Raw genomic sequence first — 13,673 nt, forward strand, 5'->3', positions numbered from 1 at the left:
CTTGCAGCAACAAAAACATAATATTCCAGAAACACGCTTTGCCGATCCGATCAGCTGTTCATAACACTTCCTACATTGGAATAGAGGTCAGCGCGAACTCTCGCATGTCCGCCATTACCTGCGCGAAACCGGAAGTGACGTCATTTTCGCGGAAAATGTAGTTTTTTACCTTTGGGGCCTTATAACCCATATGGAAAAGAAATAGTAAAAACTTATATGATTTACTCATGAAAGTGGCCTCTTTTTCATTACTTTCCAGGGCTCGCAAAATCGCTAGCCCGACGTCCCGGGGCTAGCGATTTTTCCAGTCGGGCTACCAAAATCTATCTCTGCCCTGCCCGTCGGGCTATCATAGGAAGGAAAAATATATGTCAATGCTTTTGCATTCTTTCGGAAATGTAGCTGGGTAATTATGTCATTGGCATCGGTGAGCCAGAATTTGCGCTTGTTTTTTGCTTTCACTTTGCAATCGCGCGAACTGTGTATAGAGAGCGACAGTACTGATTGGTGAGTGACGATAATTTGTGCACCACTTCCTCTGACATCGTCTTATCAATCGTTAGCTTACTATGCAAACATGACAAGTGAAATCTCCCGCAGCAAGCTTAAACATGTGAGAGGTTGATCGCGCAGAGAATCGCTGAGCGTTATGTGAGTGCGTGTGTAAAGGCAGCAGGATATATATTTTAGTTCTGCTGAGCCAAATAAGACCGGTCAGGGTGAAGAAGTGACAGCCAAAGAAAAGCCTACCACAAAACGGAAAAGTTATGACAAATCAGACTATAAGGCAAAAAGAAAGTGCAGCTTTATGGTTTCATGGACAAAAGAATTTCTGTGGCTGCAATATGACAAGCTAAATAACCAGGGGTGCACATAAGTGGTCTGCAGGTGCGCATTCGCTGTCAAAATAAAAAACGCGCACAAGATAAGAAGTTGCAACGCGTGTTTGCGTACATAAGATTTTCTGGAGGAGGACAGACATTTGTTTAGAACTCTTAAAGATGTCGAAGAAGCTCCTTTAAGCAATTACTTTGGTGTTCCTCCACCTCCAAAGAAATGTTAGAAGGAGTCCGAACCACAAAAGAAGCGCGTATTCTCGGAAAAGTGGTTGCAGGAGGTGAGCTGGCTTTAAACAAATGATGAACGCACAGAGATGTGGTGCAGAATGTGCCGTGAAAATCCCACTCTAGCGGACAAAAACACTGCCTTTTATATGGACGCTAACGCGCGTTGCAACTTCTTATCTGGTGCGCGTCTTTTATTTTGACAGTGAATGCGCACATGCGGACCACTCATGTGCACCCGTGTAAATAACATAATGTTCTGCCGGGTGTGTTGTTGGTTTTCCCTCGATTTTTGAGTCGACAAGCACCTTTGTTACTGGGACCAGTAATTTTAAGAAAGGCCCCCATTAGAACCCATGAGAAATGCATTATTGCTCAGTCTGCAATATCTTTCCCGGAACAAACACCAATTGCAATTAACATACTAAAAATAAACCTGAAAAATCTGTTTAGAACAGCGTACTATGTTGCAAGGAGTGAACTACCACTGGCAAAATTTAGCAGTCTTTGCAAAATTCAAAAAGCAAATGGCCTAGATCTTGGTTCCACTTGCCTCTTACCCGTGACTTCAGTGGAAATTTCAAATTCAGGATCTGACACAGACTGATTCCTGTTGTACAGTTCTTACAAGTTCATAGAAATTTCTGTTCAATTAGAACCAAGTATTGGAGTTGATGATTGTAATTTTTATACAATGTTGTAATTTGTGTTTCAACAATTTTTTGATTAATGTTTTGTTTCCGTTACAATATTATACTTTAATGTATAATATTGTAAAGGAAACAAAACAGAAAACAAAACATCAATCAAAAAATTGCTCTCTTTTTTATTCGGGCTACTTAAATTTATTTTTGGGCTACCAAAAACTGAAGAGTCCCTGCCCGAAGGGCTACCAGGGATTTTGAAATTTTGCGAGCCCTGCTTTCATATATTGTTTTAGTAAGTATCCAAAACATACAAGTTTCATTATATAATTTTTCAAGGGATCTTATATCTGTTTTCACTCTTGAATGTTTTTCATACAAGTTTCACACAAGACAGATACAAACTTTATAAGATTTAAATATATCTTTTCCATATGGGAAGCCTGTACTGGTGTTTTTAAAAGTCATGTTTGACTTCATGCTTTTCTGAATAGTTTCTGGGATGCTTAGAACTCAAATTGCGCTGCTGAAAATAGTTTATTTTGATGCACATGCCGTTTTTTTGCAAATTTGCATTATAATATTTATTTTTGTTTTTCCTGCAGTATATAAAAATTGGTGTATCTCAAAAATAAAACTATGAAGACACTCAAAATAAATTTCCTGGTGTTGGAAACTATTTTGTGCAACTTTTTTGTATTTAAAGTTTTGAGGGATAAACCTCTGAAATTTTTCTAAGTAGAAATATATGTAAAAAAAACAAAAACAATTTTCAATTTGTAGTTTATTGCACTTTTTTGCAATTTATGTAGTTACTATGGACTTAATGCATACATATTATTAAACTTTGGGCTATAACGGTTGTATTGATGTATAGCAACTTGAAATGCTCCCAAGAATGGAACTACAGCATGTAAAAATATAAAGTAAGCTCTGGCGGACTTGGCTCTATGGTAGGTCTTAAAGGGTTAAAGACGCCGTGAAAGAAGGTAGCTGACCAGCATCAACAGGTACAGCCCAAAATAACGGCCTCTAATTGTAACCAGGTGGAGTTCTGGTCCAATTTCCAGGTAAATGGGGCGCATCGTTACTGTGCTTTTCTTTAAACAAGTGCAAACCATGTTGTTCTGAACAGTCTCGGGTTTATGGTGATTTCTCTGAGCTCAGTGTGACGGTTTTCCACTTATGAATAATGTCTCACGGTCGAACGATGCACTTTACATTCTTGGGGAGCTCTCCCTGATTGGTGGGCAGCAGCAACTGCATCTTAAAGATATGAACACTGTAAAATAAGAGAACACTCTGCAAATAACAGGCAAAGGTCCATTAGAGAATTGAATGTACTTCATTACATATGAAGTATGTATGTATGTGCTCCATCATAGAAGCTGAAGATTGGACGTCAGAATCAAAGGAGGAGCCGGCTAGTTGTAATTTAGCTTGTGTGATCGCTCAACTCTGTGAAAGCTTCTGATATAGTTTGTGTTGTGTTGGGTGGGAATGCAAATGCAGTAAGATCCTCTGAGTGGAAACCAGAGCTGTGAGGAATAAACAGGACTGTAATGGTTTTATTGGGATTCATATTTATCGCTTCTGAGCAGATGGAAACACATTTTGTTCTTTCCAAACACTAAAAATAGCGAGACTCCAATTGTCTTGAATCTTTTTACATTTATTGTAAAATTCAAACATTTGCTGGGACTTTAATACTCAGGATGCTCAAAGGACTCATACTGCACACGTGTCCAAAAGCTGATATGCTAAAAAACTACTTGATCATTAAAATTGATGTTATTGTTACAGGAACAATGAAACCAGTACAGATAGTGTCGCCCAGTATTAGCTGTGTGCGGACACACCAGTGGATATCACTGATGGACATTTTAAACAGTCAAGAGGAGATCGGAGAAACACCCTTCAAACATGACACTGCACATTTTGGCCACCAGAGGGCGCACTGCAATGGCCGTGTTGGCAACGCATGTTTGGAACAGAGCAGGACAAATCGTAAACGAGGAAACATTCAATTCATATGTCTGATAAAATATCAGCTGATATACTGAAGATTTTTCAGTGACCTGCTTTGGTCCTAACAGCAGATGTCAGTCGAGCTCTGTAATTGATTGATTGATTGATTGATTGATTATACTTTATTCATCCCGAGGGAAATTGGGTTAAGGCTGCCAGCCGTGCCAGCGCCGTCTTACCCATCCGACCATACATACATTACACAAACATCACATGGGGAAGACAGGTCAGAGAGGTATAACATGGAAAATGCACAACATGAGGAAAGATAAGGAGAAAAAAATAACTCCCCCCAGACTGAGCTCCAACAGGGAGATCAGTTTGAGAACAGAAAAAAACACCTCTGCACATAGCACATGAAAAAACTCTTAATACACCAAAGAAACACATGACAAGCAACAGGGATGGGTAAAGGGTGAGAGACAGCCAATGTAGACAGTACATCCGGGCTCCATGATCCACCGTCAGCATCGGAAGGGAATAAGCTTCTAAGGCGTTTGGAGGGGGGAGGGGGGATGAGTGTATATCTGCATGTGTATATGTCTGTGTGCGTGCGTGTGTGTGTGTGTGTGTGTGTGTGTGTGTGTATATATATGTCTGTGTGTGTGCGTGTGTGTGTGTGTGTGTGTGTGTATATATATGTCTGTGTGCGTGCGTGTGTGTGTGTGTGTGTGTGTGTGTGTGTGTATATATATGTCTGTGTGTGTGTGTGTGTGTGTGTGTCCAGAGTTCAGCTGAGACAGTGTCCTTCGCCCTGCCAGGCTAAGTAAACGGTCTTCCAGCCAACCCAGGTGGCCTTGCATAGAATGGGAAGAACAGTCTAAACACAGTCGTTATCAGGGAGTTGTTGTTCAGCTCCAGCCTTGAGACCGCAGCTGGCGCCGAAGGGGTCTCCGAATGAAGTGATGGTGGTTTTTCCTTTAGTGCGAACAACTCATAAGAATTTCAAAGCTGTTCTAACAGTCCAACACTGGTCTCTCAATCTCCCGTTGGAGAGCCGTGAGCTTCTCCATGATGTTATCCAAACTTACGTTCTGTGGTGTTGTCATTCTTGTGGTCAAAGAGCAGGTTCTGAGAACTCACGACCGCAGTGCGCTTCCCAAGATGTGATCAATTTGTGCTCAGAGGTGTTATTGCGAGCGAGCCCCTCCAGATGTAATCAGTTTGCACTCAGAGGTCTTGTTCTGAGTATTCACGGCAGCCGTGCGGTTCTCCAAGATCTTATCTATGCTGCACTCAATGACCCATTTCGAGAAACTCACGCCTCGTCCCATCGTTTCAATCCCAGCGGGCAGCCTTGTGGGGGTTTGAACAGCCGGTTCCGCTTCCTTAATTCTTCTATAAGCCAGGGCCAAGCCAGCTCCGATCAGCAAGAACCCTGTTATCATGGTTCCGAATAGGTAGATATCTTCAGCACTCACCCGAGCCCAGACTTCTCGTTGAGAAGGGGTGTCAATTGCATTCAGAGACCAGTTGATCAAATCCATAATTCCTCTTTTAGGTTTTAGAGAACAGACTGTGAGAGAGTGTTCCAGGGAAAAGTAATACAAAAAACACGAGACTAGACAAGGACACAAGAGGCTAAGCAGGGAAGCTAAGGGAGAGGAGAGGAGGAGGAAGAAAAAGTGTGACCGCCTTCGCCGAGAGCAAGAGAGAGATCTTATAATTATAAAAGCACAGTTGTGTCTTTTGTTACCGCCAGAGTTCAAACCCTAACCACACAGCTGAGTCTCACGTTGCTTATCGACCTCGATTAGCTGCCTGCTGACTGCCCATGATGACTTTAAGAAACAAGAAATGTGTGCGCAGGTTTAATTTGGATTTTCTCTAAACTGCAGAAAACAAGATTAATGCATTCGAGCTTTTTCTGTTTCACCGTGAGGCAGAGCTGCCCCGTCTCGTCACACTCAGAGCATGTTGTTCTTGTTTGTCCTTCAGATGGAAGCTAGAACAGAAGGATCCTTTAATTGTCCCACAAGGGGAAATTTGGTTGTAACAGCAGCAAGAAAAACACATATACAAACAAACAGGACACAGAACAGAAACATACACAATTTTTTACATATTTACATCATGGACAATAGTTACCAAAAACAGAGTACTGTACAGTAATTAAAATTAAATACAGATAAGAGGCAAACCCAGGTTGATAAAATAGTGCAGTTACAGCGCTGATGTAAACCTTTTGATTGTACAGTTGGTCAAAGGGACCACCATCTTGGCTCAGAGGAAAGCTGATCATCAAAGACTTTGACCTTCATCACCCCTCTGTCACCCCAGCTAAGCAGGACCTTTGAGGACAGATGACTGTGGAGTCGTCCTGGGCCACCTGGGGACATACAAGGAAATATTTCTGTGTCATTAGCATAATAAATGGCTAACGCTTGAAGATGAAGCCTGTTATGCTGCTGTCAGAAGGAGACCCATCCTGAAGTCTTTCCCTCAGAGCCCTTCTCGTCTAAATAACGGACTCTGTGGTTTTAGGAGTGGTTAATTCCTCTGCGTGGTCAGGGTTCGGCCTCTCTGCTGCCTCATTAATCGTCCCACCCTGTGCTGTGTTCAGTATGAGAAAGGCAGGTCTGTTAGCGGTGGAGATGAGATGGAAAGCCTCAGTGTTTGGGTGGAGGCTGGCGTTTGAGAGCAGACAGTAGAGATCAGCTTGTGTCCTGCTCGCTCTTTCTGCTGAGTGATCTAAAGTTTGACGTCTCCCAGAGGAACATTTGTCGTTCCTTTTTATTGGCTTTGCAATGAGCCTAAATTACCATTGGTTCCTGTAGCTGCCCAATGAAGCGCAGCACTTTGTCAGTGTCACCGTGTGGCTGCTGCATATGGAGCGTGATTTATCACCCTGACTCGCCCCAGCTCCTCTGCACTGAGTGGGATCCACGGCCCGTTTAGAGCATCTGTGTAAACCTCACCCGGATAAATGCTTCTCGTGTCCCTGGATCATAAATCTGTACCTGTTTGGTGGAGGACCATCTGATGTTCCTCACAGCGGGAGGATCCCTCCGATGAGAAGCTGCACTGAAGGGATGAGTGCTGATTGGCACAGAGAGAGTGCTCGTCATGGACTTCACTGGCAGCGTTTCAGCAGATGGAGCGGTTTGGTAAATGTCACATCACTTCTGTTTTGGGATTCAGGAAGAAATGAGGACAAACTTCCCTTTAAAGGTCGTCGTCTCTTCGTCCCTGGAAATGTCAGCGTGTTCGGGTTATTGTTAAATGAACAGATGTTTGTCACAGCAGGATTCTGACATGAAACAGAGACAAACACGCGTGGTTGGGAACACGTGTGTTTACTATGTCATGTATGTGAGTGTGGAAAACGCTCTGTTGGGACATAAAGAGCCAGAAACAGAAGACGGAGACATCACTGACCGGGACCAGATGGAGCGAGCACGTCTGTCCCATACTGGCTTCTCTTCCCTGTTAAATCCAGAAACCAAAATCCTGCTCTTCACACACGGAGTGTTGAGTTATCAGACCCCACTCGCCCTGACAGTAAAGACCAGCCCAGTAAAGCTTACCTGTTGTTCCTAGAGTACTTAATGGGAGGCAGTTCAGTTTTCAGGCCCCTCTTCTGTGGACCCAGCTTCCAGTTTGGATTCAGGAGACAGACACTATCTGAAGTGAGGAGGATTATTTCCATGAGTCTAATGAGAGCACCCAACAGTGTAAACCAGTATAAATGAAGAACAATAAGGAAACCATAGATGTGCCTAAACTGGGAATCACTGGGTGAATGTGAAAGTTTCACAGGTCGATTATTAGCCACTCCTCTGATGGACGATTCTGTCATGTTTCTTATCCTGCACACAGTCAGAGCTTCCAGTGCATTCAGCATGACAGCCCACTCCCACAGTGTGAGTGGGACAAGCCTGCCACTGTTTCTGATGGCTCATCTATAAACTATGTGTTCTCTCTGTTGTGCTGATCCTTGGCGGCCTCTCACGCACACACACAGACACACACACAGTCAGTGCCAGCAGAGGTTAGTGCTGAGAGACCGAGGAGGAGAAACATGTCCTGTTGTCCATCACCCTCCAGCAGCCTCTGCATCACTGTGTCCATCACTGTGTCCATCACTGTGTCCCGTGTGTCCACATGTCCACGGGACAGCCCCACACTGGTGTGATTTATTCACAGTCTGTGGCAGTTAGTAGTCTAATCTCACTGGCATGTGTGCAGCCTGCCCGGGTGTCGTCCATGACAAACCAGTGAGCTGTGCTTTACATCCTGTAAAGTTGGCTTCCTCTCAGCCTGAGCTGGACGTGGATGTGTGGAGGTCTTCATGGCACTCAGAGTCCTGGACTGAAATCATGCAAAGATGGAGCTAGAAGTACAACTGCAGCCTTTAACAGAACTTGTTCTGGACATGAACTGGTGACCATTAGAATTCAAATCCAGTGAAATCATTTTCCAAAACGTGCTGAGGTAAAAGTCTCCTGATGGGCAGTGAGGCTCGCTTTGAACAGGAATGTGGTTTTTGGAGTTTAGAGTAACAGTGACGCCATGTTTCATGGACCAACTGTTATAGCCGATTACAAACACCAAACCCTGACAGCTATAAAAGATTAAATCCACTCTGCACATCTGCTTTCCTAATGTCAACTTCACAGTAAGAAAAAGAAGTTGAATATCAGTTTTCCTGTATGAAACGGGCCTTTGTGGCATGACGATGCCCTTTAACACAACAGCTTCACTTATGTTTGAGTCAGTGAAATTGTGTCACCCTACATGTTACTGATATTTTTGCTTACTTGATCACAGTGGTTAAAAACATTCGATTGTCTTTCAGGAAAAGAGCATTCAAACTGGAATCAGATATTTCGGGTATTTTTGTCTGCTGTGTGCTGAGCTAGCTAAGATGCTAAAACACTTTGTCACTAACAGGTTGTCGTTCTGAGATTACTCAGTGCTACTAGAGCTGCACAGTTTATCAAATTGAGTCTTAATCACAATTTTGTATTTTAACAGTTAAATAAGCTGTTTGAGTGACAGTTAAATGAAAGCTGTGCTATTAAAAACACAAAGTCAGAGTAAATCTCACACTGTCAGACGTACATAAGCAGCAGGCGCCTAAAGCGAGAATCATCCTTAATAACTCCACAACTAATTCAGCTGGCTCACACCACAAACTGCAGTGAAACTAATGCATTAAGGCCAAGAACAACAAAGCAGTGGCTGCTAATGTGAATCATCCAGCATGAACTCAGACATCCATAAACTCGAGTCTGTACTGCGTATCTCACAAAGACGCACTGTAATCACTAATGCGGCCACATTCCATTTAGCCACAGATGTTTGCCCATGAAACACAGTGAGTAATAAAGGCCTCATGATGACGGTAAACATACTACACAAAAGATATGTTATCACCTCCAAAGTGGCCAAACCAGCAAAATGTGGCAGTGGGACAAACAGAGGTCTGTGACAGCCGTCGAGTCCTCTGCTGTTAGTTCTATTCACATCTGACATAAAGATGAAACACTTCAATATTTATGTCTAAAGATAAATCAGCATATTGAAACTGAATAAAGCTGAAACTGGTGGCCTGGTGATTTTAGTAAGTGTTGATTTAGCATTTGCTAATTAGCATAGCCAAGGCTCGGAAAATGCTAATACCTTATGTTTTCTAGCTTAGATATTTTCCATGTCACACTAGCACATATTTAATACTGATTAAATTCTAATAGCAGGACTGTATAAGCAGTAAGTATGTTAAAGAAATGTTGTTGTTGCAGCTAGCTGTTAGCCTCAGTCGTCACTCTTGTTCCAATCTCTCAACACAGAACTGCTGCATGAAAACGAGGCTGCGTGCTGCGGCGGCATCACCAAACCCTTGTAGGCTCAGAGTGAGTGATGACTGTGTCACTACAGTGTCAGATACATGCCTCTTCAAGCTACGTTGTTTTAACCAGTATCTTCCTAAATGCCTAAGTTGATGTTCACCAGGGAGATCATGTTCGTGCAAGTCAGAGGAAGGGAGTCAGGGAAAGTGGACAGAATCCAGAGGACACAGCAGGGAGGCAGAAAAGTCGGATAAGCGCTGAAGTTGTGGAGCGTGTGAAGGCATGGAGGCTCAGCCGACGTGGCTCTGCAGGCCGCACCAGCAGCGTACCGACGGCTGCTTTTAAACGTCCTTTTCAGCGAGTTCTTGTGTTTTCCTCATTCGTGACTAGACTGAGGGTGCGCTCATTATCCTGCAAATACTGAACTGTGGAAAATACCAAAACTATGCAGAGGATGGTGTTGCAACATTGGTGGAAACAGAGACGGGTGGCGGAAATAAATACTAATGTGAATCAGCACAGTTCTGCTCTTGGACTGCTAATGCAGGCATTTTATAGCACTAATTTAAATATCATTATTAGCAGTGTTTAGCATCAACACGTTATTTTACAGTACAGGAATCATTTTTATTACAGGGACGATGCTTTCTATGTTTTTACATTGAAATTTAGTGTGTAAACGATTAGTCAGAGTATAACTGGTACTATTCATGCTGCAGTAGTTAAAGAGGGATCTTCTGCCCAAACAGCAACCTCCTGCAGTTCCTTTAATGGCCACTAGAGGCTGGTCCATAATCAGCAGCTAACAAAGCTTGCTGTGTTAGCTGCTAGCTTAGCACTCCACCTTGCCATTCAAATGTGGCTGCTTCTGACGTCACAGTATTATTTCATGTAAAACATGAATGTTGACTTGACCACAGCATATACATCTATGCTTCTGCCATGTTCGAGTGGCTTACAGCCAGACTTTAATAGTTGTTACCAGCCTATGACATGCAAACGAATGAGAAAAAGAGAAATGTATTCTAAGGCTGTAGCTGTAGAACAGGTCACCTACTAGTCGAAGGTTGGTGGTTCGATCCCCATCTGCTCTAGTCTACGTGCCAAATGTCCTTGGACAAGATGCTAACCCCAAGTTCCTCTGCGATGCGTCCATCAGAGTATGAGTATTAGATAGAAGCACTTGCATAGACAGTGCTCAGTTGTAGAAGCGTGCCGTGTAAGAACCAGTCCATGCACCGTTCTCCACAGGTTTTTGTTTTTTGCAGTGGCATTGACCCCTCTGTGCTAAGCTCATGTTAGCAGCAGTCTACACCTGTTTTCCATCAGGCCTCACCCACGGCTCAGGATGTAATCAGGTGTTTTTCCCCAGGCTGTCAGCGTGTGTGTCTCTCCATAATAAAAGGCCAATCTGGCTCTGTCGTCCATCACAGCAGCATTTCCTGTCTTTACCTCAGGCCTCACAACAACAGGCAGGGATCTTATCTCCGGCTGGCCTGGAAGACCTTGCCCTCGTGATGTCAGCAGGACATAACGATGCCGTATTGAGAAAATCATAAACGTGCGACTGCTGATCTGTTATCGGGCTCATGGCACATGAAGGAGCTGAATGAGTTCTGTGAATGATGTGCTCTGATGTTCAAACCAGATGGTAGGTGGATGTGATTGATATCAGCACACAGAGCTGGGGAGTGTGTGGCGCTGGTTCCATCTGAGTGAAACGCTCGCTATGAGGCTCAGCTGCATCACACTGTAGCAGACACATTCACCCAAACACAGGACTGCTCTGAGTTTGGTGGACAAAGTCAAACAACCATTACTGCACATTTTTACTTTGACAATGGAAATCTGTGTAAATGCATTAGACAGGCACCTGTTAGTCCTGAGCCACCTGGGAGCAGCAGATTTCAGCAGGACTAGTGTTCGTTCAGTCTTTTCTAACACAGCATTTCACACATTAACTTGTGCAACAAGTGTCTCCTGGAGAAGAGTCCATTTGGTGATGGACGTCCTTTATAAGGCAGGACGGGGACCCTGGCCAGAACCTGCAGCAAGTTCAACTAATTCCAGTACAACCATTAAAAAGTAAGTGTGAGAGCAACACTGAGCTCTCACCAGGACACGGAGGTACCGCTGCGTTTAAAGCTCATTTATTGGACTGCACTGTGATTCATACATTTTGTGACTGGCCCGTTAGCTTGTAGCGTGTTGCAGCTGCTCAGGGCGATGGATGTGAATTTTGTGAAGGTTTCTTTATAGAATTTATAGAATTATTCTGACCAGACTTTGTTTATCGTGGATCTGCTGAAACGGCATTTTGTCATCTTATCTCTTTAATTGGACGTAGCTCCTGCAGAAACAGGATGTCAGGGAGAGGCAGATCAGATTGTTCTGCTGTGTAAACCGATGTGACGAGAAGTCAGACGTTTTAAAGTCGGGAACTATTTAGATATATTTTTAATCTTTGTAGTTCCGATGTGCCTTCCTGCTTCCCAGAAAGCAGAGAAACCGTCCTGAGAGTTTGTACAGATGTGTCTCCTGAACTTGGACACGTCTCAGATCTTTTCTGTACTTTGTTTTCTGCAGTCTTTCTCATCCAGCTATATCAGGTTTAAGTGTCATCAGTGGTCAGTTTGCACCGTGACAGAGGACGGCGTGCCCTCTGCCCTGTGTGGATGATGGTTGAGTCAGCACAGCGTCTGTGAGCTCTTGTTCCTGATGCTGTCAGAACGACTCAGACGCCTCGTGTTCACCTTACTTACGTCTGTGTTGGCGATTCGAACGGTCGTGTGCGCTCTGTGCTCAGACTGGATGCTGCTATGAGACACATCAGCAGTTTCTCAGGGATAGTTTGTGTTTCCAGTCTCTGTGAGCGTTACGATGCTGCTCACGTCTGTATGTGAAATATTAGGAATGAGTCGGGCTGTGGTGGAAAGTAACAGCATATTTATTAGTACACACACAGATATGCTTACTGTTTGTACTACTTTGTTCCTGTACTTCACTACATGTCAAAGGAAAATATATTTGAGGAAAATGTTGTGTTTACTTTTTAAATTGAGATGATGAAAGATTTTCAGTTTAAAAACTTTCATATATTCATTAAATATAACACATGTTGTGTTTGTGCAGCTCGTTGTCACGTTTCATTTTGTCAGTTATGTTCTGAGCATTCTGCTGAAATAATCCGAGTACATCAGTAAAATGTTGCTATTATTCATTTTTAATGAAGTGGTTTTTATGTTACCTAAGGAATTTGACATTTTAGCCTAGCTTAGCATAAAGACTGTAAATGTGGAATAAAACTATCTTGGCTCTTCCTAAATGGTTAGCAGTCCACTTCATTCCTGTAATGTTTATGTCTTATTTATTTAATCTGTACAGGAAACAATCAGAAACTAAAAGTTGTTGGTCAGTGTGGGGAAGTGAGTATTTCTGCAAATGAATTGCTAAGCTAGCTCTTTATAGTCTTTAAATGAAGTTTTGGTGCTTGTTTTTGAGCTTTAGCATCATGTTAGCACACACATTAAAGCCTTAGTGCCATCTACTGAATGGCAGCGATGCCTTTGTTCACAAACAAACAGCAAACTTGTTGCTTTTTTTGCTAACATAGACATAGATGTCCCGGTCGCACTAAGCATGTGTGGCTGTGCTGAGTGGGGCTTTTTCCTCTCATAGCTGGACCAGGAGTTCTTTATTAGCAGTTTATACATCAGAAACTGTTCAATAAACGACATTTTTGGAGAGTTTTCAGAGATATTGCAGACAAACATTGGTTGTGATTCTCGACCTGCATGGCGGGTGACGTGGGGGATGGGCATTTCGGGCAAAAATACTTTACAGTATTCAATGATAACAGTGATAACGGTTCTCCAAAGGTTCCCACCCCTGTAGCCCCACCTACTCTAAAACAACTGTACATAATTGTGGCACACCTGTGAGCTGCTAGCTTCCTGTGGCAGAGCTGGGTTTCTCTTTGTCTCTTGCTTGTTTTTCAGACAGAAGTAGTACTTTTACACATTTCTCCAGTTTGTAGATCAAGCTCACCACACCATGAAATCTTTTTATTGGCAGCTGGTAGTTTGAAACTTGCCCATACACCGTAAACAGCTTCCATCCTTGTACAGGGATGTGATGACTAAGCA

General features: G+C 43.1%; 1 protein-coding gene across 11 annotated transcripts in view; it reads left to right on the top strand.

Annotated features, from left to right (window-relative positions):
• The window catches only part of phldb1b (pleckstrin homology-like domain, family B, member 1b), a 108,309-nt gene that overhangs the window by 46,158 nt on the left and 48,478 nt on the right, over positions 1 to 13,673 (top strand). The window lies entirely within an intron of this gene.

The sequence above is a fragment of the Pelmatolapia mariae genome, linkage group LG14, assembly GCF_036321145.2.
Source record: "Pelmatolapia mariae isolate MD_Pm_ZW linkage group LG14, Pm_UMD_F_2, whole genome shotgun sequence".
NCBI classification, from domain to species: domain Eukaryota; kingdom Metazoa; phylum Chordata; class Actinopteri; order Cichliformes; family Cichlidae; genus Pelmatolapia; species Pelmatolapia mariae.